The sequence below is a fragment of the Microcaecilia unicolor genome, chromosome 1 (assembly GCF_901765095.1).
Source record: "Microcaecilia unicolor chromosome 1, aMicUni1.1, whole genome shotgun sequence".
Classification (NCBI taxonomy): Eukaryota; Metazoa; Chordata; class Amphibia; order Gymnophiona; family Siphonopidae; genus Microcaecilia; species Microcaecilia unicolor.
Window position 1 is genome coordinate 50473577 of NC_044031.1, and position 27012 is coordinate 50500588.

Consider the following 27012-nt stretch of genomic DNA (forward strand, 5'->3'; position numbering starts at 1 on the left):
GTGCTGCACACCTGTCTGCTTCACTCGTTCCATGCTCCCTCTGCCCCGGAACAGGAAGTAACCTGTTCCGGGGCAGAGGAAGCACGGAACAAGCGGCACCGACAGGTGCGTGGCACCCTCCCCCAGCGGCGTGCACCCCGGGCCGGACCGCACCCACCGCACCCCCGTAGGAACGCCACTGCCCTCCCTTCCTTCCTCCCTCTCTTCCAGTTCCAGGTCCCCTCCCTCCAAATTTTAAGTCATCCTGACTTACCTCATCGGGGTTATGGCAGCCAGCAGCAGCGGTAAAAAGCGTGCAGGTTCGGTACTTACTTCAGTTTTCCCTTCTCTGTCTCTCAGCTCTGGTCCCGCCCTCATTTCCTGTTTCCGCAAGGGTGGGACCAGAGCTGAGAGAGAGAGAAGGGAAAACTGAAGTAAGTGCCGAGCCTGCACGCTTTTTACCGCTGCTGCCGGCCACCGTAACCATGATGAGGTAAGTCAGGATGACTTAAAATTCAGAGCGAGGGGGCCTGGAACTGGAAGGGAGGGAGGGAGGAAGGGAGGGAAGACGACTCTAGAACTGGGAGGAAGGGGGACCCTGGAACTGGGAGGGAAAGAGGGACGACGACCCTGGAACTCGGAGGGAGGGAGGGAATAAACTTCCGGTGGGTGAATATTGGGGGTGCTCGAGAACCCACAGCACCCACGGAGTTGGCGCCTATGGCTGGGGGGGGGGGGAGGTTAGCAGATGTGTGCAAGGAGTTGAGGAGGTAAGACACAGAGAAGGCAAATCAGGAAATGTCAGGGTCAAAAGTTTCAGACTGGTGCAAACACACAAAGTTAACAAAGCACTCAGCAACTCTCCACTTTTTCTCACAAATGACGACTTCCACCGCTCCACACTTCAACTCAGCAAAATCATAAATGGGCCCAAAGACAGGTTTAGCCTTACCCTAGACATTTTTAAAGCAGGTCTAATTCTGTGTGTTTTTCTTTCTGCCCCCCAGGAAATCATTTTGCTATCCATTATCAGCAATAAATATTCATCACATAAAACCGCCCATGTCATGCCCCCTCTGGGAACATCTTCTTTGCGGTGGCTAGCAGAATTAGAAAGAGCAGACTTTGATGAAGAAAAATGCAGTCTTTAATTTAAAGTTATATTGATGCTCCCAGGATTCACACTCTCAAATAGGAATATATGGGTGTTTCTAGCGTTAGCGCATGCAAATTTTTAGCGTGCGCTAGAAACGCTAGCACATCTTAGTAAACAGGGCCCTAAATTTACAAAGATTCCAAGGTAAAGCCATTACATCACATATTTAAAATATTTGTTTACCAATAAATAAAGCAAACTAAAAAAATACATTACATTTTTAAAGCTTTTCAAAAACGCAAATAATCTGATAATGTACATATTTGAATTGGAATAGAATTCCAGATTTAAATAGATTGAACATACTATCATGAAAGCTTTTGCATCAAACATTTCTAATTAATGGGAGCCGAAGAAAATGTGAAAATGTTTGTGGAACTGGAAAAGTTATAAGTTGAACATGAGAGAGTAGACAAAGGTCATGTAACATTTTAAACACCAAGCAGGCAACTTTGAGCTCAATTCACGCATGAACTGATAACAGTGGGGTCACGTGATCAAATTTCCATCATCTGAATGGAACTGAGGAACTGAGTTCGATTTCCACTTCAGGCACAGGCAGCTCCTTGTGACTCTGGGCAAGTCACTTAACCCTCCATTGCCCCATGTAAGCAGCATAGAGCCTGCCATGAGTGGGAAAGCATGGGGTACAAATGTAATAAAATAGATACTATTGGAGATTCTACATGGAATGTTGCTATTCCACTAGCAACATTCCATGTAGAAGCCTGCGCAGGCTTCTGCTTCTGTGGGTCTGACGTCCTGCAGGTACATGCAGGATGTCAGACTCACAGAAACAGAAGCCTGCGCGGCCACATTGGTGATCTGCAAGGGCCGACTTCTACATGGAATGTTGCTAGTGGAATAGCAACATTCCATGTAGAATCTCAAGTAGTAGCAACAGTGGAGAAGTGGCCTAGTGGTTAGGGTGGTGGACTTTGTTCTGAGGAACTGAGTTCAATTCCCACTTCAGGCACAGGCAGCTCCTTGTGGCTCTGGGCAAGTCACTTAACTCTCCATTGCCCCATGTAAACCGCATTGAGCCTGCCATGAGTGGGAAAGCGTGGGGTACAAATGTAACAAAAAAAAAAAATTGCCCCATCATTCTGCAGCAGCTAAAGCCTATTATAGAGTTTTGAATGTAGATCTATATACAGAGAAATGCAATAATCAATTTGAGATACGATTATTGCCTGAACTAGTATTTTTTCAGGGAAATAAAGTAGATCTAATTGCTCTTAGTTGACACAATTTTTAAAATATATTCTTGCTTAGATGATTTATCTGAGGCTCCAAAGTCAGTTGGATATCCAGGATAAAACTAAGAACCCTAGAAGATATTTCAGGTTTTGATTAACTCACCTGTTTTCAATGTAATATAAGAAGAAATATTCAATAGAATATTACTAAAAAAAAAATAGAATCTTTGTCCTAGAGTACTACTACTACTACTACTACTATTTAGCATTTCTATAGCGCTACAAGGCATACGCAGCGCTGTACAAACATAGAAGAAAGACAGTCCCTGCTCAAAGAGCTTACAATCTAATAGACAAAAAATAAATAAAGTAAGCAAATCAAATCAATTAATGTGAACGGGAAGGAAGAGAGGAGGGTAGGTGGAGGCGAGTGGTTACAAGTGGTTACGAGTCAAAAGCAATGTTAAAGAGGTGGGTTTTCAGTCTAGATTTAAAGGTGGCCAAGGATGGGGCAAGACGTAGGGGCTCAGGAAGTTTATTCCAGGCGTAGGGTGCAGCGAGATAGAAGGCGCGAAGTCTGGAGTTGGCAGTAGTGGAGAAGGGAACAGATAAGAAGGATTTATCCATGGAGCGGAGTGCACGGGAAGGGGTGTAGGGAAGGACGAGTGTGGAGAGATACTGGGGAGCAGCAGAGTGAATACATTTATAGGTTAGTAGAAGAAGTTTGAACAGGATGCGAAAACGGATAGGGAGCCAGTGAAGGGTCTTGAGGAGAGGGGTAGTATGAGTAAAGCGACCCTGGCGGAAGATGAGACGGGCAGCAGAGTTTTGAACCGACTGGAGAGGGGAGAGGTGACTAAGTGGGAGGCCAGCAAGAAGCAGATTGCAGTAGTCTAAACGAGAGGTGACAAGGGTGTGGATGAGGGTTTTGGTAGAGTGCTCGGAAAGAAAGGGGCGGATTTTACGGATGTTGTAAAGAAAGAAACGACAGGTCTTGGCGGTCTGCTGGATATGAGCAGAGAAGGAGAGAGAAGAGTCAAAGATGACCCCAAGGTTTCGAGCTGAGGAGACAGGGAGAATGAGAGAGCCATCAACAGAAATAGAAAACGGGGGGAGCGGGGAGGTGGTATTAAGTTTTAAAAGATGTTCATTTGTCCATGTTTGAATCTTCTCAATGCAATCCAAAATTACAGTTTGTGAAGTAACAAAGTCAGAGGGCATTGGGACTAAAATAAATATATCATCTGCTTTAAAATATCCATAAAACTTTGATGAATTGGGCCTAAGGAACTCATGAAAACATTAAATAAAATTGGCAAAAGCAGGGAACCCCGAGGGACCCTATAACTGGGGCTCCAGCTGAATGAAAAAGGATTATTCTTAATGTAATATTGTGTTTTTTAATGAAATCCTTCAAGCCAGTTCAGAACAGCGCCTGAAAACCCAAGTTCACGCACTGAGAGGTTCATTTCCAAAGCACTTAGACTTACAGAATTCAATAGGTTACAATGGGGCTCATTTTCGAAAAAGAAAACTGTCCAAAAAGTGCCATAAAGCACCATTTGGACGGATTTCTTCTCAAAACATCCCAATCGGTATTTTCGAAACCTGGTTTGCAGATGTATATCTATGCATTTTGTCTGCAGTGTGTCTAATCACAATGGGGCATGTTGGGGTCATTTCAAAGGCAGGATTAGAGCGGGATTAGGGTGTGCCTAACACTCGGATGGTTTACAGTCATAATAGAACAAAACCAAAACGTCTAGGGCAAAAACTTCTACATTTTGTTCTAGACCTGTTTTTCTAATAAAAAGACACAAAAAGGTGCCCTAAATGACCAGATGACCACTGGAGGGATTCAGAGATGACCCCCCCCCCCCTACTCCCTCAGTGTAGGGTTACCATATGGCTCCATAAAAAGGAGCTTACGTTTGCATTTCTAAAGATCAGAGGAATATCAGATGAAAATAACATTTAACACCAAGTGATTATCATAGCTGGAAAATCTGCGTGTAACTCAAGGGAAGGAGCCATTCAGTAACAAGGGACTATTGAAGTTGGAAAGATTACTTGCAATCTAAGGGAAGGTTTGAATTGATGAACTCTTGAGAAAGTTAAAATGTTAAAGGGAAAATGTAAAATGATCTTATAACTGGCACTAGAAAGGAATATAAACAACCCCATGAAAAAAATGTTATGTGATGTATGAGGAAGTGAATGATAAGTGTGTAGTATGGTATAGTGGAGTGGTTTGGGTTATGATGAATGTGAATTTTTAAGGCATGTATTGTATTTAAATAGCAATTCAATTAAGTTGAATATTTGTTATTGACAAACTTAAATCCTCTGGAGTATAGATGATATGGATTCCAGAAAAAGGAGGACAGATTGAGCCAGTCTGGGTTTTACTTCCATTGCTTTCAATGGAAGCAAAACCCAGACTGGATCAATGTGTCCTCCTTTTTCTGGAGCCATATGGTAACCCTACCCCAGTGGCCACAGTCCCACTCCCAATCTCCCACCCCAAAATGTGAATAAAAACAGCACTCACCAGCTCTATGAAAGCCTCAGATGTTATAGCCAGGTCTATTAGAGCTCCAGAGTAGTGTAGTGGTGGGTGCAGTGCACTGTAGACAGGTGGACCCAGCAGGGGCGTAGCCAGACACCCAGGTTTGGGTGGGCCTGGGCCCAACATGGGTGGGCAAAAGAACTCCATCCTGTCCGACAGGTAATTTGGTCTCTCCCTCTCTCGCCTGCATAACATATGGTCTCTTAAACATCCCCCCTCTCCCACATAACTTTTAAGTAGCAGATTTTCACCAACAGCGAGCAGCAATTAATACACACTGCTCATGTTGGCCCCACAGCCTTCCCTCTGATGCAACCTCCTGTTTTTGCATAGGCAGGAATACATCAGAGGGAAGACTGTGGGGCCGGTACGAACAGTATGTATCAGTCGCTGCTTGCTGCAGGCAAAGGTCTTCTATTTATAAGGTATGCAGGAGGGACAGTAGTTGAGAGTTTCGGCTGATGGGCCTTGGGGAGCCCTGCCAGCCACATCATAGGCGTGCTGCTACTGGGTGGGCTTGGGCCCAAAGTGGGTGGGCCTGGGCCTGGGCCTGGGCCTGGGCCCACCCAGACCCACCCTTGGCTACGCCACTGGGACCCAGGCCCATACCTCTCCTTACCTGTTACACTTGTGGTAGAAACTGTGAACCCTCCAAAACTCGCCAGAAATCCATTGTACCCCATATAGGTGCCCCCTTTATCCATAAGGGCTATTGTAGTGGTGTACAGTTAAGGGTATTGGGTTTTGGTGGGTTTTGGAGGGCTCAGCAGACACGAAAAAAGGAGTAATGGTGAGATGTGTACCTGGAAGCATTTATATGAAGTCTACAGCAGTGCTCCCTAGGGTGCCCAACTGCTTTCCTGGGATGTCTGGGTGACCAGTCTGCTAAAAATGCTGGCCCCATTCTCAGGGCCGGTCTTAGGCAGGGGGACCGGTGCAACTGCACAGGGCCTTGCGCTCAAAGAGGCCTTGCGGCACACCTCAACTCTGCCTCTTCCCATCCAGCTCCGGGTGCTCTCTAAGTCCGCTCTGAGTCTCAGACCCAGCCAGTAGTGAGTGATTGTGAGCCAGACATCTGCAGCGCTCCCCACTCTAGAGCTGCAATGCACACCTGGACCTGGTCTCCTGGCTGGCCTGGCCCCTGGCCACGTCACCTCACCTGACCCATGACCCCAGCCGTGAATGGTCGCGTTACAGACTGCAGTAGTTGCTCCATCCTCCTGATGCTTGGCCCACCCACCATGACCTGGTCTGCTGTGTCTCTCCTCTGCCGCCACTTCTGTGTGATGAGGCGCGCGGCCCGCCCACCCTCGTGACGCGATAACTTCATTCCTCAAGGGCGGGCCATGCGGCACAGAGAGTTCCAGCTTGAGTTGGAGTCTTGGAGACGGTCAGTCGGGTCAGAGAGGGAGAGTAAAGAGTTGGTTAGTGGTAATGTATGTTTTTACTCAAATGCTATTTTTTTAATGTTTATTGTTATTTCACTTGTTCACTTACCCTCCCCCCTTTTTCCCTCATCCCGTATTCCCTCATTTCCCTTTCTCCCTCTTTCCCTTTTCCCTTATTTGCCTCCTTCCCCTTCCACCCCTTTCCTCTCTACATTCCCAGTTCCCACCATTTTATGTGTATAACCTGTAACTCTACCAGTAGGTAGGACGGCTGCGGCGGCAGGAAGGAGAAGAGGACGGGGAGAGGAGAATCACTGGACATGGATGGGTGGATGGGAGGGCAGGGCAGAGGAGAATCGCTGTTCATGGTGGATGGGATGGGAGGGGAGGGGAGGGGAGGGGAGGGGAGGGGAGAATCGTGGAACACGGATGGGAGGGCAGAATCACGGGACATGAAGGGGAAGGGAGGGCAGGGCAGAGGAGAATCGCTGGAGGCTGGACATGGATGGGATGGGAGGGCAGGGCAAGGCAGAGGAGAATTGCTGTTCATGGATGGGATGGGAGGGGAGAGGAGAATCGTGGAACACAGATGGGAGGGCAGGGCAGATAGGAGAATCGCTGGACATGGATGGGAGGGGAGAATCGCGGGACACGGAGGGAAGGGCAGGGCAGAGGAGAATCGCTGGAGGCTGGACAAGTTTTGCTCCATTTGTCTTTATTCGAAATTTCATATATAAAATTTTTTCTAAATATTGAATAATCTTATCAATGGGCTGGAGCTATGGTGTGGGCGGGGCTAGGGTAGGGTGGGGTCAGGGTGGGGGCGGAGCTAGGATGGGGCCCCACTTGCTAAGACCGGCCCTGCCAGTCCTATATACCAATGGCTTGATTTTCTACATTTTTCAATTCTACAGGGTTTTTTTTTTTTTTTGTAAATGGCCTGAAAAGATAAATGCACAGAGCACAAAACCTTGTTACAAACAGTATTTAAAAAATATGTTTTGCTTTTTCAAAAATGGTTACATTTGCTATTCAGATTTGGGACATTTATCGCAAAACATCCAAAGTCCAACTTAGACGTCATATTGAAAATGCTTCTCCATGTAACTTTGTAAATCTAAGTGCTTTTAAACTGTGCCCCTCAATCTAGCCATCAATATAGTATAGTCCTCTGTATTGAACACACCTGGATCCTCAGGAGCTTAGTTGGATCCTCAGGAGCTTAGTTGGATCCTCAGGAGCTTAGTCAAGATCGGGAGGCGGGGCTGGAGGTTGGGAGGCGGGAATAGGGCTGGGCAGACTTATACGGTTTGTGCCAGAGCCGGTGGTGGGAAGCGGGACTGGTGGTTGGGAGGCGGGGATAGTGCTGGACAGACTTGTACGGTCTGTGCCAGAGCCGGGGTTGGGAGGCAGGGCTGGGGAGGTGAGGATAGTGCTGGGCAGACTTATACGGTCTGTGCCTGTGCCAGAGCCGGTGGGTGGGAGGTGGGGCTGGTGGTTGGGAGGCGGGGATAGTGCGGGGCAGACTTATACGGTCTGTGCCCTGAAGAGCATAGGTACAAATCAAAGTAGGGTATACACAAAAAGCAGCAAATATGAGTTATCTTGTTGGGCAGACTGGATGGACCGTGCAGGTCTTTTTCTGCCGTCATCTACTATGTTACTATGTTACTATGATACATCAAACTCCTGCAAAACTGATCAAGCCCCATGACTCAAAAAAAATTTGACTTTTGAAACAAGTGTTAGCAATAGAGATTCTGTGTTATTCATTGCCTTGAAACCAAACTGAGAATCATGTAAACATAGAAGAAAATCCAAATAAATGTAACCCAAGATGCTACAATAGACTCCAATAATTTTACCATCCAAGGTATACTAGCTACTGGGCAAAATTAGACACAATGGTTAAATCTGCTCCTGCAGATTTTGGAATTGGGGTTAAAATGATCTTTTCTAATATAGGAGGAGAATTTCCTTCTTGTAAGAAATTATTCACTAATGTGATTAGCGAACTAACCAGTTCTGTTGGAATATCATGTAGTAAATAGGAGAGACAGATGTCAAGTAGACAAAATTTGTGTGAAAGGTTGGGTTTTTTTTCTGCATTGAAAATCCTGTATCTTCATCAACAGGATGTAATGAAGTCCAAAATTGATCAGCAGGTGAACCATGTAAATATACATCTCTTAGTGAGGTTGGTGAATCTACATTTGGTGAAATATGTAAAAAAAATATTGTATGCTAGATCTTCAGCTAGTTGTTGCATTGCTTCTGGCAAGGTGGCAACTGCAGATGTTTTTGTAAGGTTATTAAAAAAATTTTAAATCAGTTTTTGATTTGGCTTTTCTGATCCAATTATTTTTCCAACATATAATTTCTTGGCCTCAGATGCTCCTGTTATATAAATTCTCACCTGAGTTCTTCATTGCATTCTGGCTTGGGAGTCCCTTGTTATTTTCCATACACTTTCCAATTGACGACAGATTCTTTTAAGAGTTTGGAGTTTATTCAAATACCATGATGCCTAAGTTTTCTTAGGTCATTTCCTAGTAATCTCAGATGAAAATTGTTTTAATGCATCTGTACTTGATAATTCCAACCAGACAGCATGCGATATGAAATACTATTATATTTGTCTAATTGGGTTGCTATGACTTGAATGAACTTCTACTCTGATAAACCTGAGGTTTTTGAACGATCATTTTTTTGGCAATAGGGGAAGGTTCAATGTGAAATCTACTAAATAACGATCTGACCCCAGCACTAGGGACCAAGTAGCATTAGATATTATCTGAAAAGTGCTCTGTTTTGTAAATATAGCAACAAAGCAAGTGCCTGTCCCTTTTCATGTGTTGTTACTATATTACTAAATATTATATTACTAGTAAAAGAGGCCCGTTTCTGAGCAAATGAAACGGGCGCTAGCAAGGTTTTCGTCGTCAACACCCCCCCTCCCTGCCCAACCCCTTCGTTGTTCTGCCATTGCTCCGCCCTCAACGTCATGACGTTTGACGCGAGGGTGGGGCCCGGAGCCATTTCACAACCCCCCCCCCCCCGCCTCCCTCCCTGTGAACCCCTTCGTTGTTCTGCCATCAAGGTTTTCATCGGCAACACCCCCCCTCTCTGCCTCCCTCCCTCCCTGCCTGCCAAACCCTTCGTTGTTCTGCCATTGCTCCACCCTCGAGGGCGGGGCCCGGAGCGATTTTGGTGGCTTCACCACCACGAACCTTCGAACCTTTTTGAAGGAAGTCAAGACTTGGCTTCACTGACGTCACTGTCTTGAGAATGTTGAGGGTGAGTTATATATATATATAGATATGTATGTTATATTTGGCTCTCTCTACTAAAAGCTTGATCTGAAGTGGTTCATAATAATACCCTAAGAAGATAAATGAATAACTAATCACATTAGGATACATAAAACCATAATTAAGTATGAGCCAAACTGTTCACAGGCCGTTGAACCTGTAATAGGTTGTGTCCTTGAGTGAAGAGAAAGAGGTGGGGGTCATAATCTATTTCAAGGTATATCCTTGGAGAGAGGTTCTGATCCCTACTTGGCCTTATCAGGTGCAGAGGCTCCAAATGTTGACAACCTTTATTAAAATTCAGCATGGTTCTACATATTAAAATACAGCAGATAAGAGCAACTACATTATTGCTAAGGAACTGTTAAAAGAAGATTGTAAACCACTCTGGCCTTGTTGAAGAGTGGTATATCAAATACTGTAAACTATTAAATTATTGTAAACTATTAAACTTACAGCAAGGTCAGTGTATGCACTGTTTACACCTGAAAAGCTGCTATGTACGACCTCAAACTCAAATGGATTAACCAAACATATAGTAATGAACTCTTTGTCAGTCTTCTGTGGTACAAAGGTGGCGTTCCCACACTTGAAGGGAAATGCTTCTCTTTACTATGAAGTAGGGGGTGGGCTGTAATTTGCAATGACATAGAAGTTTCAATGAACAGACAAAATGAGCAAGAAAAAAAAATCATGTTGTGTTCTTTCTGTAACCAGCAGGTTATTTTATTTATTTATTTTTTAATTAAAAAATGTACCTAGGCACTCCCTGGGTCTGGGACAGACCCCGGGAGCCTTTTAAATTTGAGTCCTGCGGTGGTGGCTTCCCGCCATGGAGGTCACGGGTTTGACGTATTTACAGCTGTTTCAAGCTGCTGATGAGAGAAGGAAGCCTGGGAGAGGGAAGTAAGAGAGGGCCCAGCTTGAGGTGCGGCCTTGCCAGCCCCAGTGACAACACTCGCACACATGCATCAGCGGCTGAATCATCTGCACATGCGTAGAAGAGATAGGGGAGGCCCGGTAAGATCCAGGAAAGCACTTTTCCCAGAGCTAAATTTAAGGCCAGACAGTAAAATAATAATTTTTGAAAAATTAAATGCTAGGCAGACTGGTTGGGACCCAGGAAGGATCCCTTGGTATTGTGGGCCATATTTTGTGTCATGGTCTTACCGTGATTCTGGGGCCGGTACTGTCCTCTGATGTCGGGTGACAAGGAAAGCCTACCCTCCACTGTCTCAGGGAGCATCACGAGGTCTGCTCAGGCGAGTCACCATCATGCCCGATCCACAGTGACATCAGATACCAGGCCAGATGCTATAGTGGTGGAGCATTTAACCCTGTCGGACTTAGGCTTTTGGTGCTTTTGCGTCGTTAGCCGTCCTAGTTGCTGCCTTGCTTTCTGTAGACTCTGAGACGCCTCTAGCTTCCTGCCTGCACTAGATGGATCTCTGAGATGTTTCCAGCTCCTGTGTGTGAGTGGGTTCCTCTTATGCTGCCTGCTCTGTGTCTATGTGTGTTCCTGAGAAGCTGCCAGCTTCAGTGTGTGAATGGGTTCCTGAGAAGCCCCAGCTTGTGTTTGCGAGTTCTAGATACGCTTTCTGCCTCTGTTTACGCGTGGCTTCTAGCTGTCCAGTTCCTGAGCTATTGAGGCACTGCTTGCTCCTGCCTAGGCTAGTCACAAAATTCTTACTGGACGTAAGACCCTGCCAGGTTTCAGCTACGTTTTTCTGCTTGCCAGAGATTGATCCATCATAGCGTTCCACTACGAATGAAGAGCTCACAATCCAAAAATAAAACTTTTTGACACGATTCACGTTGAAACATGAACATGCATATTTGGGATAAGCCTGTGTTTGGTATCCTGGTGACTGCTGGGGTGTTGGGGGGGGGGGGCTCTTTGGGGCTGAAAAAAGTGTGATTTTTTTAAACATGCACTTTAAATTAAAGGAAACCAGCATGGAGACTGGCTCCATACATTAAATGTAAAAATATGATTTTTGTTTATTTGGAATAATTTCAAAGCCTTAATAGATGTTGTAGAAGGAACCAAGGGGTATGTTTATTAAGGCGTGTTGGCATTTTTAACGCACCTTTAAATTTAAGGTGCATTAAACACTAACACGCCAATACATTTTGGCGCACACCAAAAATGGAATTACTTCCTGGGGCACAAGGTAGCTTGGCGGTAGTGCCAGTTTCACGAACAATTAGCAGGTGATCACTTACTGCCACCCATTTTATAGGCGGTAAAGGCTCATGCGCTAATCCTGCGATGTAATACACTAACTGATTAGCACAGAAATGCCCACTCTCTATCCCTGGCACACCCTTCCATAAAAAATTAGGTGCCCTTTTACAGAGTGGCGGTAAGATCAACGCGAGTTTACCTCACGATAATCTGGAACTACCACCGGCTGAACATGGGTACCAGCTGTAGTTCCAGCCCTGGCACATGTCATTTGCCATGCTATGGAAAATAACTATTTTCCAGTGCGGCGGTACTGCCAGACCATGCTATTTTTTGGCCATTTTACTCGCTGCAGTAAAAGGGGCCCAAGTGCGTGGCAAAAAAGGGCCCCCACCAATAGCACAGGGCCCATTTTACTGAAGCTTGGTAAAAGGACCCCTCAATTCTTTTGCAACTGGTTTGTGTACACTAATGCCAACGATTACAGGAGGACCTTGCGAGACTGGGAGAATGGGCGTGCAAGTGGCAGATGAAGTTCAATGTTGACAAGTGCAAAGTGATGCATGTGGGTAAGAGGAACCCGAATTATAGCTACGTCTTGCAAGGTTCCACGTTAGGAGTTACGGATCAAGAAAGGGATCTGGGTGTCGTCGTCGATGATACGCTGAAACCTTCTGCTCAGTGTGCTGCTGCGGCTAGGAAAGCGAATAGAATGTTGGGTGTTATTAGGAAGGGTATGGAGTCCAGGTGTGCGGATGTTATAATGCCGTTGTATCGCTCCATGGTGCGACCGCACCTGGAGTATTGTGTTCAGTACTGGTCTCCGTATCTCAAAAAAGATATAGTAGAATTGGAAAAGGTACAGCGAAGGGCGACGAAAATGATAGTGGGGATGGGACGACTTTCCTATGAAGAGAGGCTGAGAAGGCTAGGGCTTTTCAGCTTGGAGAAGAGACGGCTGAGGGGAGATATGATAGAAGTGTATAAAATAATGAGTGGAATGGATCGGGTGGATGTGAAGCGACTGTTCACGCTATCCAAAAATACTAGGACTAGAGGGCATGAGTTGAAGCTACAGTGTGGTAAATTTAAAACGAATCAGAGAAAATTTTTCTTCACCCAACGTGTAATTAGACTCTGGAATTCGTTGCCGGAGAACGTGGTACGGGCGGTTAGCTTGACGGAGTTTAAAAAGGGGTTAGATAGATTCCTAAAGGACAAGTCCATAGACCGCTATTAAATGGACTTGGAAAAATTCCGCATTTTTAGGTATAACTTGTCTGGAATGTTTTTACGTTTGGGGAGCGTGCCAGGTGCCCTTGACCTGGATTGGCCACTGTCGGTGACAGGATGCTGGGTTAGATGGACCTTTGGTCTTTCCCAGTATGGCACTACTTATGTACTTATGTACTACAGGATGTCTGAGTGTGCCCCACAATAAGCCCTTCTAAACTGCATTAGGTGCGCAGTAGCAGAAATGAAAGAAAACAAAAATCTTTGGTCTGCCCATCCCTATTATGCAACATATATTATTTTAGTGCAACATATAGGTGGGCAAAACATAACCCGCTACACTATTTTACCACAGAAGAGCCCCCTCCATTTTAGTTCAGCACAATTTATTAACTAATTAGTCTGGAAGGAGTGCATGGCAACATCTGTCACATCATTCATAATTTAAGTTATGAACTTTGCTGTAAAATGTGCTTGCATTATTTATATAACGAGTTTAAGATGAATAATGGTGCATATACTTTGTCACTTCAGCGTAATTATAATGTGGAAAATTATGATTAAGATTGTATGCAAATATATAGTATTACTTGAAGAGGATATTTGAAGACAGTCTTGTCAATATGATGTTTTGTTATTCTCATATTGGTTTTGCTGTCATTGCTTTCACAATAAAAGTACATAAGCCCATAAACATTGTTGGAGTTGGGAAGACTGAAGGTCCATCAAGTCCAGTATCCTGTTTCCAACAGTGGCCAATCCAGGTCCTAGTAGCTAGCAGGATTCCAAAAGAATAAATAGATTTCAGGCTGCTTATCCCAGGAACAAGCAGTCAGTTTTCTCCAAGTCCATCTTAATAATGGTATATGAGCTTTTATTCCAGGAATTTGTCCAAACCTTTTTAAACTCTGCTACACTAACTGCTTTTACCACATTCTCTGACAACAAATTATATGACGAATAAAGAAATGTTTTCTCTGATTTGTTCTAAATGTACTACTTAGTAACGTCATTGTATGCCCCCTAGTCTTTAGTTTTGGAGAGAGTAAACAAGTGATTCATTATTATATAGATTTCTCTTCAGACCTCTCTCGTCTTATAGTTTGGGCATTGTTTTTCAGTACTGTGAGACTTATCATCAAAGATTTAGCCATCACGTTTCAGTGAGCCGGTTGATGTTGCAAGTGCCATCAAAATTCAATGTCTCCAGAAATACTTGAATGCATGAGATTTGTTAGCTTAAGAAATGATATTTATTTTATTTTATTGCACTTGTATCCCACGTTTTCCCACCTATTTGCGGGCTCAGTGTGGCTTACAATACATTGTAATGATGGAAGTACAATTTGTTACAACACAATTATGGTTACATTGTGAGGAGTTAAGTTAAAACAAGGTCCAGGTATCGTTAAGGGGAATGAAACAATGGAGAAGAACGACTGAACAATAGAAGAACAACGGATACTGATAGGGCACCAGAACATTAGCAGTAGAACGTTCTGGCTTAATATATTTTTACCTGTAAAATTGAGGTTTAAATGTGTTAAAGTTACGGGGGATAATAGTACAGAGGAGAATGTATTGATGCATTGTTAACACTGTGTGTGGACTTTATGTGTTTTGATCTTTTCGATAGACTTTTTCAAAGAGATGAGTCTTTAATAGTTTGCGGAAGTCGGTTAGTTCATAGTTCGTTTTCAGGTTTCGTGGTAGTTTGTTCCAGAATTGCGTGCTCATATAAGAGAAGGTTGATGCGTGCAGCACTTTGTATTTTATGCCTTTGCAATTAGGGAGGTGGAGGTTGAGGAAAGTTCGGGATGATCTTTTAGCGTTTCTGGGTGGTAGGTCTATTAGGTCAGACATGTAGGCTGGGGCTTCACCATGAATGATTTTGTGGACTAGTGTGCATACTTTAAAAGTGATATGTTCCTTAAGTGGCAGCCAGTGTAACTTCTCTCGTAGGGGTTTCGCACTTTCGTATTTTGGTCTCCCAAAGATGAGTCTGGAGGCATTCAGCAATCATTTTTTCTTTGCACCAGAGAGAGAAGAAGATCTTGAAGACTACTACTACTACTAATAGCATTTATATAGCGCTACCAGACGCACGCAGCGCTGTACATTTGACATAGACAGACAGTCCCTGCTCAAAGAGCTTACAATCTAGGTAAAACAGACAGACAAGACATTACGGGCAAAGGAATTACAGGTAAAGAGGAACAGGGGAGGAGGAGGAGGCAAATGAGTAGCGGTTAGGAGCCAAAGGCAGTAGTGAAAAGGTGAGCTTTCAGCATAGATTTAAAAACAGGTAGAGATGGAGCTAGATGTATGGGTTCGGGAAGACAGTTCCAGGCATAAGGTGCCGCAAAATAAAAGGAACGAAGTCTGGAGTTAGAGGTGGAAGAGAAGGGGGACGACAAGAGAGATTTGTTCAGGGAACGGAGTCTTGAAGGCACCACAGGAAGGGTAAAGCAGCACCGGCAACAGTGGAATGAAAACCCAAGGGAACAAGAAAGTTGCAGAGCAGACAGAAAAGAAAAACTGGCATCTACATACAAAGATACTGATCACAGAGGATGTAAATTGATGGATCAGTTGGATCATGTGTTAGTAATGTTAAGTAGCGCAAGCGGTTCAGTGATTGGTGAAGAGAGAAGCAGAAGCTTTACACTAGGAACTTATTTAATAATGTCAGCATAAGCCAGCAAAAATAACCTCTGTGCTAAGTGCAAAGGCTGCGTAGTAATTGTTGGGGCCTTGCCCGGCATGTCCTTTGCAGTTACCACACTAAGGGGTCCTTTTACCAAGCTGCGGGAAAAAGAGCCCTGCGCTGATGGAGGGGGATGTTTTTTCCCGCGTGCCAGGGCCCTTTTTACCATAGCGGGTAAAAAGATCCCAGGCACATATGGCCATGTGGCAAAAGAACTTTTACCGCATGACCATGTGATGGGGAACCCTTACCGCCACCTATGCTCCAGCATGGTGCAGCAATACCTGATTACCGTCGGATTATCGCTGTGCAAGCTATTTCCGGGGGGGGGGGGGGGGGGTTCTTTTTCCTTTGGAAATGGCACACGCTCGGGGCGGGACTACTGCCGGCAGCCACGTTGGGCCTGCGGTAGTCCCAAAAGAGCAAGTGGTAACCCTGTGTTGGGCTTACCGCTGCTCTGTAAAAGGGCTCCTAAAATGTTCTTTATCACACTTTAACAGTTTGCAATTAGCACAGATGCTCTTAACATCTCATCTTGGGCAGGTGATACGTGCACCCCTGCTAACTGCACAAGCAGCTGCACACAGTAAGTACTATTGCTAATTTCAGTGTGCAGTCCATGCCTATTTGGTCAGCACCTCCAAAAGAGCATGCAGTTAATGTGAGAGTAAGTATATTCTCTCATGTCAATGAGGTAAAGGTTCCTGCATTCATACATAACAGCACACACTAATTTCTGGATTAACCTCTTAATTCTGTAAAAGTCTCCAAAAATTGTAAATTTGGGTGCATGCCTAATTTGTGCATGTAATTTAAATAATAAGCTAATTGGCACCAATAATTGTTCTTTTAGCAAGAAATTTTTGGGCAATAATTAAATGTTCTTTATGCACATAAATTTAGGCATGGGGTGGGTGTGGGGGGGGGGGGGGGGGGCTGAGACTGTGCCTGCCTCGGATGAGAGGAACCATGTCCATGCCTGGAATGGAATGGCACCAAGATGCCGACTCTCCTCTAGACTCCGGCGGAGCTTCCTTCACTGATGAGAGAGTACCTACATGGGCTGGTGTCGACACTGATACCCTATTCAGCACTGGCACTGGTGACTGCTCCACAGGCTGAGGGCCTTGCTGGGCAGACTGTGTTAGAGTCATGGCTGGCACAAGCGCTCTCTGTGCCGATCTGAAAAATGGGACACAGAAATGGGAGGGTCATGGGCAGAATGGGGGCATTCCTAAAATTAACACGTGCTGTTATGGAATAATAGGATACTCACTTAATGTAGGTGTGTACATTTGCATTTCAGTTGGTGCAAATGGCCATACCTAAATTGAGGTGTGATTTCCAGGCATAAGTGCTATTCTATAAACCACGCCTAACTTCATAGAATAGCGCTTTTTTCTGTGATGATTTTTTTGGTGCCATATATAGAAGTCATCCCTAAGGGGATCATTTTTTATAAAGAACACCCAAAATCTGTAGGCTAAGACAGTTCTTTATAATGGCATCCATGCTTTTATCTATGCTCCTTCAATATCCTGTTTCTTATGTGCTGTGCCTAATTTTATTATTTCTTATCTTTCATGTTCTTGGGTAAGAATAAATGTTGATAATGTGAGAAGCTTCTCTTGTATAGTTGTTCTTGGTACTTTACCCAGCCGGGGGTCTAAGAAATCAGTTGAGGAATTTGTTTGGGAAAGGTGTCGGGTTGCTTTTTCTGAGATCCAACACCTATTGGCCCAAACAAAAGTGGTGTTTCCACCCGGTTCTATTTGGATCAGAACCGCCAAGCGATGACAGGTGCACATGTCACAATTGGCAAAGTCCAGAGAATTGGTCCTAACTAGCAACTGACCGAGGGTACGGTTCTTAGGACATAAGGCGAATGGTGAGAAAGGAAGACGGCGAACGGTGAGAAACAGGAAGACGGCTGTGGTAAGTACTTGGGGTATTTAGGGGTTTATGTTTGTGCAGCGCTGCGTACGCTTTGTAGCGCTATAAAAATGCTAAATAGTAGTAGTAGTAGTAGTAATGGCATCTGGGTGACCAGATTCCATTATAGAACAGAGCCTAAGTTGTTTAGACCATGTAAAAGGCAGGTGTAAATGTTATTCTCAGAGGACAAGCAGGCCAGGTTATTCTCACATGTGAGTGACGTCATCCATGGAGCTTGGTGCGGAAACGCTGCCCAGTGGAATATTTCTTTAAGAGTTGAAGCAGCAACCCCCTGCTCATGTGTGGTTGTCTTCCCGCTTAACTTGCAAGGTTGGAACCATTAGTCTGTTTTCATCTGCTGGGAGGAAGATGCATCTGAAATGGTTCCTTTCAGCGCCATTGTTGTCAGTGCTATTTTGGTGCCTTCTCTTGCGGGTTATGCTTACCACGCAATACCATAAATTATTCTTCTTTACCATGTGTGTATGCACATGGTATATATTTGTTCCATGTATGTTATCATGTATTTATGCACCTTAACGCAATATCACTTGTAATTATGTTACCCGGAAATGGCAACTGCCATTACGGCAAATGTAAGCCACATTGAGCCTGCAAATTGGTGGGAAAATGTGGGATACAAATGCTACAAATAAATAAATCAAAATACATTTTTTCTGCTGGGATTTGCCTTTTTCTATTATTAATTGTATCCCTTTTCTACTTAGTTGAAATTTTGCCTTACTTGAAGTTTCTTATTATTATTAATTTTTTTTATTCACAAAGCCTTAAATAAGTATTGCCACACTGGGACAGACCAAAGGTCCATCAAGCCCAGCATCCTGTTTCCAACAGTGGGCAATCCAGGTCACAAATACCTGCCAAGATCCTAGAAACGTTCAATACATTTTATGCTGTTTATTCCAGAAATAAGAAGTGGATTTTCCCCAAGTCTATTCTAATAATGGTCTATGGACTTTTCCTTTAGGAAGCCATCCAAACCAAGCCTTCTTAAGTCTGAGCTTCGGCCGGGTACTCCCTGTTTTTTTTTTTAAGGTGAGCTTTCCCCCTTTTCCACTCACCATTGAGTCATTAGATATAGCCACGGCTGTTTTCCCTTCCATGTCAAAGAAGGTTCCCAGTGGCTTGAAGTGCTGTGCTCAGTGCAATCAGACCATCTCTGGGGATGCCACCTATTCCTGGTATCATAGGCGGTCGGTGGCCCAACTGTTTGGGGAGGCTAAAGGGGGCGGGATTAGGGGTGGGGCCAGGGGCGGAGCTTACCTCCATAATTGTCTGACAACACAGAAAAAAATAAGTAAAAATAAAATAGTCACAGTTAATACCTTTTATTAAATTTAGATATTAGCAATGTATCATATGTCAAAGAATAAAGTGGTTGCTCAAAGCATTTACTAACCACAATCGCTCAACTGCAAAACACTATGCATAATTTTGTGCAAAAACACACTCAGAACCTTACTGTATCATAAATATTACACTGGGCAGACCCTAATACATCAATATACCACCCATAGGGAAAATGCAGACAGTCAACAATATAAAACAAGGGATCATAATATCACAATTCTCATATAGAGCCACAAAACGCTCTTTTAGGGTGGATAGTGTTCACAATGAGCTCCTTTTATTAACGACCATATGTAGATCCTTCAAGAGGTAGTGTGTCATGATTTAGGCTCTACACCCTTTCTGATGTTTTGGTGCCACCTCAGTAAGCCCAACACACAATCTCTCCACTGTAAAACACTATACACAAACTTGCGCAAAAACACACTCATAGCCTTACCAAACCATAACAGCACTAATTCCAAGGACAAGACGAGCTACAACCTTTATGTGTGGAAAGGCAGCACTATAATTACACCGGGCTCTAAAACACCAGTACACAACCTAGTGAAACAAAAACAAAACAAAACAAAAAGGGCTGCAAATACTACACGCTAGCAGAATACTGCATCTTGATCAGACATGAAAAAATTTGGAGAAAGATCTTAAACTCCTCACTGGAATACACTATAAGCAACTAAGGGTCATGTTTACTAAGGTACACTAGCATTTTTAGTGCACACTAAACATTAGCATGCGCTAACGCTAAAGGCACTCATAAGAATATATAGGTGTCTCTAGCATTAGTGCACTCTAATTTTTAGCACGCAATAAAACCTACAGCATGGCTTAATAAACAGGGCCTTAAGTATTATGGCCTCCACAAGCTGCTCGGTAAACTAGGAAAAACCTTAAACTGAACTCTGGCAGGCACTGGCAGCTAATGTAGGCTCCATAATGATGGGGTGACATAATCCCACCTGTTTTTCTTCAGGGGCCTCCTTGCCATATTCTGGACAAGTTACTGTCATTTTAGGTTAGCTTGGGAAAGGCTAAGAAACAAAGAGTTATGGTAATCTAACCTACTGAGCACAAGCGTAACCACATTTTTTGTAGTCAGACAAGCCTTAAGGTTCTAAATCTGTCAGAGCTGATTACAACAAGCCTTCCTCTCTGTTTATTTATTTGTTACATTTGTATCCCACATTTTCCCACCTATTTGCAGGCTTAATGTGGCTTACATAGTACCATAACGGCGTTCGCCAATTCCGGTATGAACAAATAACAAAGTGATGTTGTGGTTGACAAAAGAAGCATAAAACCTAGCAGCCAAATGTAATCTCAAAATAATAAATACTCATCTCTGGTCACATGTTCTACAAGGAAGATACCCATGTAGTCACCATGGTTCCAGGTTTTTGTTTATTAAAATGAGTCCACAAGAACCACAAAAATAATCTTTGGTCACAGATTTCATTGACAAATGGCCAAAAGGACACTAAGACCAAGCTGCAGAGGTCTGATCTCCAAATCAAGCAATTTTTCTCCTTATAATAAAACATATAAACATAATTTTATGATAAACAATCCAATTTTAACACTCTGATTGCTGTTTTCCAAATAATTTATGTACATTTTTGATCTGTAAGCTGCCCCAACCCCCCAACCCTTTCACTCTCCTTGGCAGCGCTTTTCCCAGGTAGCTCTCCCTCCCTTCCTTCCTTCCTTCCCGCTCCTGGCTCCCCGATCGCAGCAGCAGCGGCAGCAGCAGCAGCCCCCCTCCCCCCGCGCGCGTTTTAACCTTTACTTTTTCCGTAGCAGCAACGTCAATCAATGAAGACAAAGGCACTACAGGCTCGCTCGCTCGCTTCCAGCTCAACTTCTCTCTTCACACAGTGTCCCGCTTCAGCAATGATGCATTTCCTGTTTCCGCGAAGGCGGGACACTGTGTGAAGAGAGAAGTTGAGCTGGAAGCGAGCGAGCGAGCCTGTAGTGCCTTTGTCTTCATTGATTGACGTCGCTGCCACGGAAAAAGTAAAGGTTAAAACGCGCGGGGGGGGGGGGGGAGGAGCCGAAAGCGGGAACCAACCAACCAACCAACCAAGGAGGAAGAGCCAGTGCCTGTCCAGAGCTGCAAAAAGCGCTGCGCCAAAGGAAGTCGGAAGTCCACGATTGGGCTGGGGAGGCTAAGCCTCCCCAAGCCTCCTATACGGGGCGCCTATGCCTGGTATATACAGTGTTTGGGGTCGGACCATAACCGCATAATTCTGTATAGTGCCTAACACTATACAGAATTAGGGGTAACTACTTACTACTACTACTTAACATTTCTAGAGCGCTACTAGGGTTACGCAGCGCTGTACAAATTAACAAGGAAGGATGGTCCCTGCTCAAAGGAGCTTACATTCTAAAGAATTAGGGGTAACTAACATGCTTCAGTAAAAGAGCCCCTTAAATTAAACATCTTTTATAAAATGGAATATATAAAATAAACCAAACAAAATTTCCCCCAAATTGAGAAAATTTTCAAAAACTTCTTTTGGCTATGTGTATCCCTGCTACATTTCTGGTAAGCTATGGATTAGGATGGCTGAACGAGCTGGAAGTCTGATTAACAATGAGAATTTGAATCTTCATCTAAACACTGCCAAAAAGGAAGACATTAAAATCTGATCTGGAGAAGGAACAATAGCCAAGTTTCTACAACTGGCAGCTGCGACATATCCTTGGCAGTATGGAATTGTTTAAATAGGCAGATTGCAGGGCCGTGCCAACACAGTAAGCGCGGTAAGTGCCGCAGGGGGGCGCCTGCCTTCAAGGGTGCTGCACCGTCGAGCTGTATTAAAAAAAAAAAAAAAACCTTACTCCTCCGCTCCATCCCCGATTCCACGGCACTTTAAATTTACCTTGCTCCGCCTCCGGCTCCGATGTCTGCGCAGCGTCAGTGAAAGCGCTGCCTGTCTGACGTCTCTCCACCAGCCTTCCCTTCGCTCGTTCCCTCTGTGTCCTGCCCTCAAGGAAATGACGTCAGAAGAAGGCGGGACACAGAGGGAACAAACGAGCGAAGGGAAGGCTGGTGGAGAGACGTCAGACAGGCAGCGCTTTCACTGACGCTGCACAGACGTCGGAGGCGGAGAGAGGTAAATTTAAAGTGCCCGTCAATCGGGGATGGAGCGGAGGAGGCTCAGGCCAAACCCAGCCATTTCCTCCATTGCGCCCCAGATGGCAGCTTGGGGGAGCAGCACTCGGCTCTTTGGCACCGCCCAGCTCTTCATGTACCTCGGAGCCAGACAGGTCTGGGGGGGGGGGGGGGGGGGGGGGCGTGTGCCAGCCAGCCAGCCAACTAATGGTCTGCAGGGTGCACCAGAGACCCTAGGCACGGCCCTGGCAGACTGTATATGCCAATCGATCTTTGCCTTCATTTATGCTACTAAATAACTCTGATTCATTAGTAATAAAGTTGACCTCCCTTGTAGACACAGTGGTTGTAGAGGCATTAGTAGCTTTTGTAAATTATTGTTTATGGCTCAAAGATGATTCTAGTGAATCTGTAAAAAGATATCAGATGAACTGCGGACAGGCTGTTGCATTTCCATTTGATATATTTTATTTCCTTTTAGGAGTTACTGTTTGCCCTTAAATAATTACTGTTTTTCTCTGTCAGTAGCTGATCAAGTCAGAAAAATCTGTCTTCAACCACAAATGGAGTAGGCAGCGACTAGGGGCATTGACCCGCTCCCCCTCCTCCTCCTCCTCCCCCAGACAAAAACATACATCTGTAGTAATTCTTCCGAAAAGGTGGAATTTATTACAATGGCCACAACACAGTTAAAATACAAATTCAAAACCACTTCACATAAACATCAACAAAATCCCTATTCAGCTTGCTAATAATTAGAACTAACCAAGTGGCAAGGGAGAGGTAACATTGCTCACATTTCTTTTGGTAGTTGGGGGGGGCATCAACGTTACTATAGCATGGCTAACACTAATTACATAGCTGTACAACTGCTCATTACAGGTACTGCTGTCAAAGCTGGTTACCTTCCATTGCGTGACTCTTCACCTGGGTGGCTGTTAAAAGCTCACTTGGTTCTCCACCTTTCCCCACCACCCTCGACAATCCAAGTCAGGGTGATAGTTTGTGGTGGCCTCTGCTCTGCTGACTGTTCTGTCTATCCAAGATGGGTGGTCTCCCCACACCCCTCACTTTACATTCTGATGACAACAATAGCCCCCACTCTAGAGGGTGTCTTCATAGATTATGCAAACTTCAGTGTGGCCCTTTCCTTGCACATGCCCTTTGGCTACCTGTCCTAGCTGTTGTGCAGAAACAAGTAGGGGGCTTCTTGAGGGGCTTCTTGGATGGGCTGGGTGGGTGCAGTTTCCTCTGCCAGCCACATCTGATGACAATAGCCCCCACTCTAGAGGGTGTCTTCACAGATTATGCAAACTTCAGTATGGCCCTTTCCTTGCACATGCCCTTTGGCTACCTCTCCTAGCTGTTGTGCAGAAACAGGTAGGGGGCTTCTTGAGGGGCTTCTTGGATGGGCTGGGTGGGTGAAGTTTCCTCTGCCAGCCACATCTGTTGGCATTAGCGTGCTTGTTCCTATTTTTAAAATTTTTGCTCCTACCTCCCATTGGTTCTGCATCATCATCTCAATTGGTGAACCCCTTTTGTCCCTGTTCCTTGCCCACATCTCTCCTCCCCTCCCTTGCACCCTGTTTTTTTTTTTTTCAGTTTAAACCCTGTGCTGTCATCTCTTTTGTGGAAGCCCTGCTCTTATTCTTTTGGGCTTTCCTTATTGTTAAACAGATCTTAAATAATTTAGGGGCCTTTTACTAAAGCGTGTTAGATTTTGCACTTAATCCCTCAGATTCTATAAATGACGCTTTAAATTGCATGCACAAATTTGGGTACACATGCAATTTAACTGAATATTGAGCCAATAAGCGCTGATAACTGGGTCCTAACAATCAAATATCAGTGCTAATTAGCATTAATTAAAAGTTATGCATGCAAATTTACACATCCAGATCCATGCATAAATTTTATGCTCAGATCAAAAAAAGGTGTGCGGCCATGGGAGGGTCATGGATGGATCAGAGGTGTTCCTGCAATTTATGTGCATTGTTATAGAATAAGGGGGATTGGCACCTAATTTAGGTGTGAGGATTTACACCAGGCGTAGTTGGTGTAAATTGTCGCGCCTAAAAGTAGTTGCAGATCCTGACACTAAGGGGTCCTTTTACTAAGCCGCATAAGCATCTATGTGCGCCCAATGTGTGCCAGAATGGAGTTACTGCCCGACTACTGCGTGGCTCTTGCGGTAATTTCATTTTTGGTGTACGTCTGATACGCTCGTCTGTAAAATATTTTTTATTTTTGGGTGCGCATAACGGACGCATGCCAAGGGGCATTTGGCACGTGTAGGTCATTACCACCCGGTTACCGCATGAGTCTCAGACCCAAAATGGATGCGCGGCACTTTTTGCCGCAAGTCCATTTTCGGCAAAAATTTTTAAAAGGCCTTTCTCGCAGGCGCACTGAAAGATGGATTGGTGCACGCCCAAAACCCGTGCCTACACTACCGCAAGCCATTTTTCACTGCACCTTTGTAAAAGGACCCCTAAGTGCTATTCCATAATGGCACCTAAGTTTGAACGCTGATTATAGAATAATGCTAAGCGTCATTTTTTGGCACCAACCTTTTTAAAATAGGAAATATAACATGTGCCAAGTGCAAAACTAACATGGTACCTAGTTGGAGGCGAGTCCAGCGTGTAACTTGCAGTTACCAGATTAAGGGTTCCTTTTATTAAGCTGCTGTAGAAAGTGGCTTTGGCATGCCATTACATGGATTTTTCCCTTCCGCTAAGGCCATTTTTACCGCAGCAGCAAAATGGCTGATTTTCCATTTGTTGAACTAATGGCCATGTGCTAATGTTGCCATTAGAGCGTGGCCATTATAAAAATTATTGTGGATGTACATACCAACACCTAGTGGCCCTTTTACTAAGCTGCGGTAAAAAGTGGCCTGCGGTAGTGTAGGTGCATGTATTGAACACGCGCCGGGCCAGCTTTTACTGCATCTACAAAAAAGGGCTTTTTCAAATGGGATGGGAAAAGGGCCTGCAGTAAAAATGAAACCAGCGCGCACCCAAAACCGGCCTGAGCCCTTAACGCCACCCATTGATCTAGCGGTAAAGGCTCACATGCTACACGCTCAGTGACCAGGGGGTGCATGCCAAGTGCTAATTACCGTTGGAACTGGCACGTGTGGGAGGAAATAAGTAAATAATTCATTCCATGTGTTATGGACGCTCGCTGAATCTGAAATTACCGACAGGAGGGCGCGCTGGCCTGGCAGTAGTCTCATTCGGGCACACACTGCACTTGCGTAGAGCCAACCACGGCTTAGTAAAAGGGCCCCTGATTTTGTAAGTGGTAAGGGCTCACGCGGTAATCCTGCGCTAACCAGTTAGACAAGGTGATTCAGACGCACTGACTAATTAGTGCAGGGGCATCTATTTTCCTTCCCCATCAACAAAAATTGAAAAATATTTTTTTAGCTCAACGGTAGTAGGCGCAGATTTGGAAGTCACCTCAGGACACCTCAGCATGTTCTGTGGTAAGCCATTTTTAGCCACAGTGTGTACATGCTAGCACTTACCGCAGCTTGGTAAAAGGACCCCTAAAATTCCCATTAACAGGCAGTACTCACCTCATAGTTAGAATGGAAGCACTGACTCCCACATTCTATATATGGCGTTCAAGTTGCATGCGCTAATTTGGGCGCTCGCCTAATTTGCACATGCAATTTAATTGAGTTATGAGCCAATTAGTCTAGATCTTAGCGCAAAGGACTTTTTTATTAACCACCCCCCTGTGAATGGGCTGTCAGAAAATGTCCTTTCCTTAGTGCAGTTACAAGTTTGTACGTGCGTACGTGCACACTTTCAACACAGTGAGAGGAAGTCATTAGAAGTGTTTTGCAAATAGTTTTCCAGTAATATTTAACCTGTAGAAACAGCAGGTGCAAGTCTTGTTACCTTTAGCCAATCTGGAAATTGGGGCACATCCTGCAAGCAAAAAGCACGTGCAAATCTTTCTCCCAGAGCAATCAGTTCGAAAATAGTTTCCTTCATCTCAGTATCATAAAGTATAATCATACAAAATAGGTTATAGAGTAAAGAAGCAAAATGTGAAAAAAAATTAAAAAATGTTTATATGAGCATGGATAGTATGTTAGGAAAGTAATCTGGCTATAATGAAAATATGAAATCTGCTTGGATTTTGTAGACAGCAATGGTTCTCACAGTATCTCTGCAGGTGTTCACAGTCTTCCACTTACTAAAATTACTTGTTAGTTCTACTCATATTTTTCATTCTCAGCTTTTGCTGATTTATTTACTGCGATGATCTACTTTTCAGTCTTGCATAATTCTCATCTATTTTTCTGCTGCCCTTGTTGCTATGATAATAAACAGTGAATTCTTTGTTTTCCCTCCTGGAAGTAAATTTACAGAGATGATGCATGAACCACAGTGAATTGAACCCATTTTTTGATGTTGACATTATCACAATAAACAACATGGAAGGGGAGAAGCAGACTCCACATGACACTAGAAACAAGGACATGTGTCATCCCCATGACAATAATATATAAACATGGGCTGACAGCATTGGAAAGCAGGCATCTAACCCTTCATTTCAGAAAACACTGATTCAATCCTGGTTTCATCTCATTGCACACATGCTCATCAGATGCTAATCCATGCATGCAGGGCTTGTCAAATGAAGCCTGGATTAGCCTGCCCTGAAACATGAATAGAGTCCAGACTAGAAGATGCATTGGTAGAGAGAAAGCATCCATCTGAGAGGGGCTTGGATAATCTATTGGGGTTTCTAAGGCATATGCAATGTATATTAACTTCAGTCTCAATCCGTCTTGGGTTTCGTTCATGATCTATATATATTACTTTCGCTATTTTTC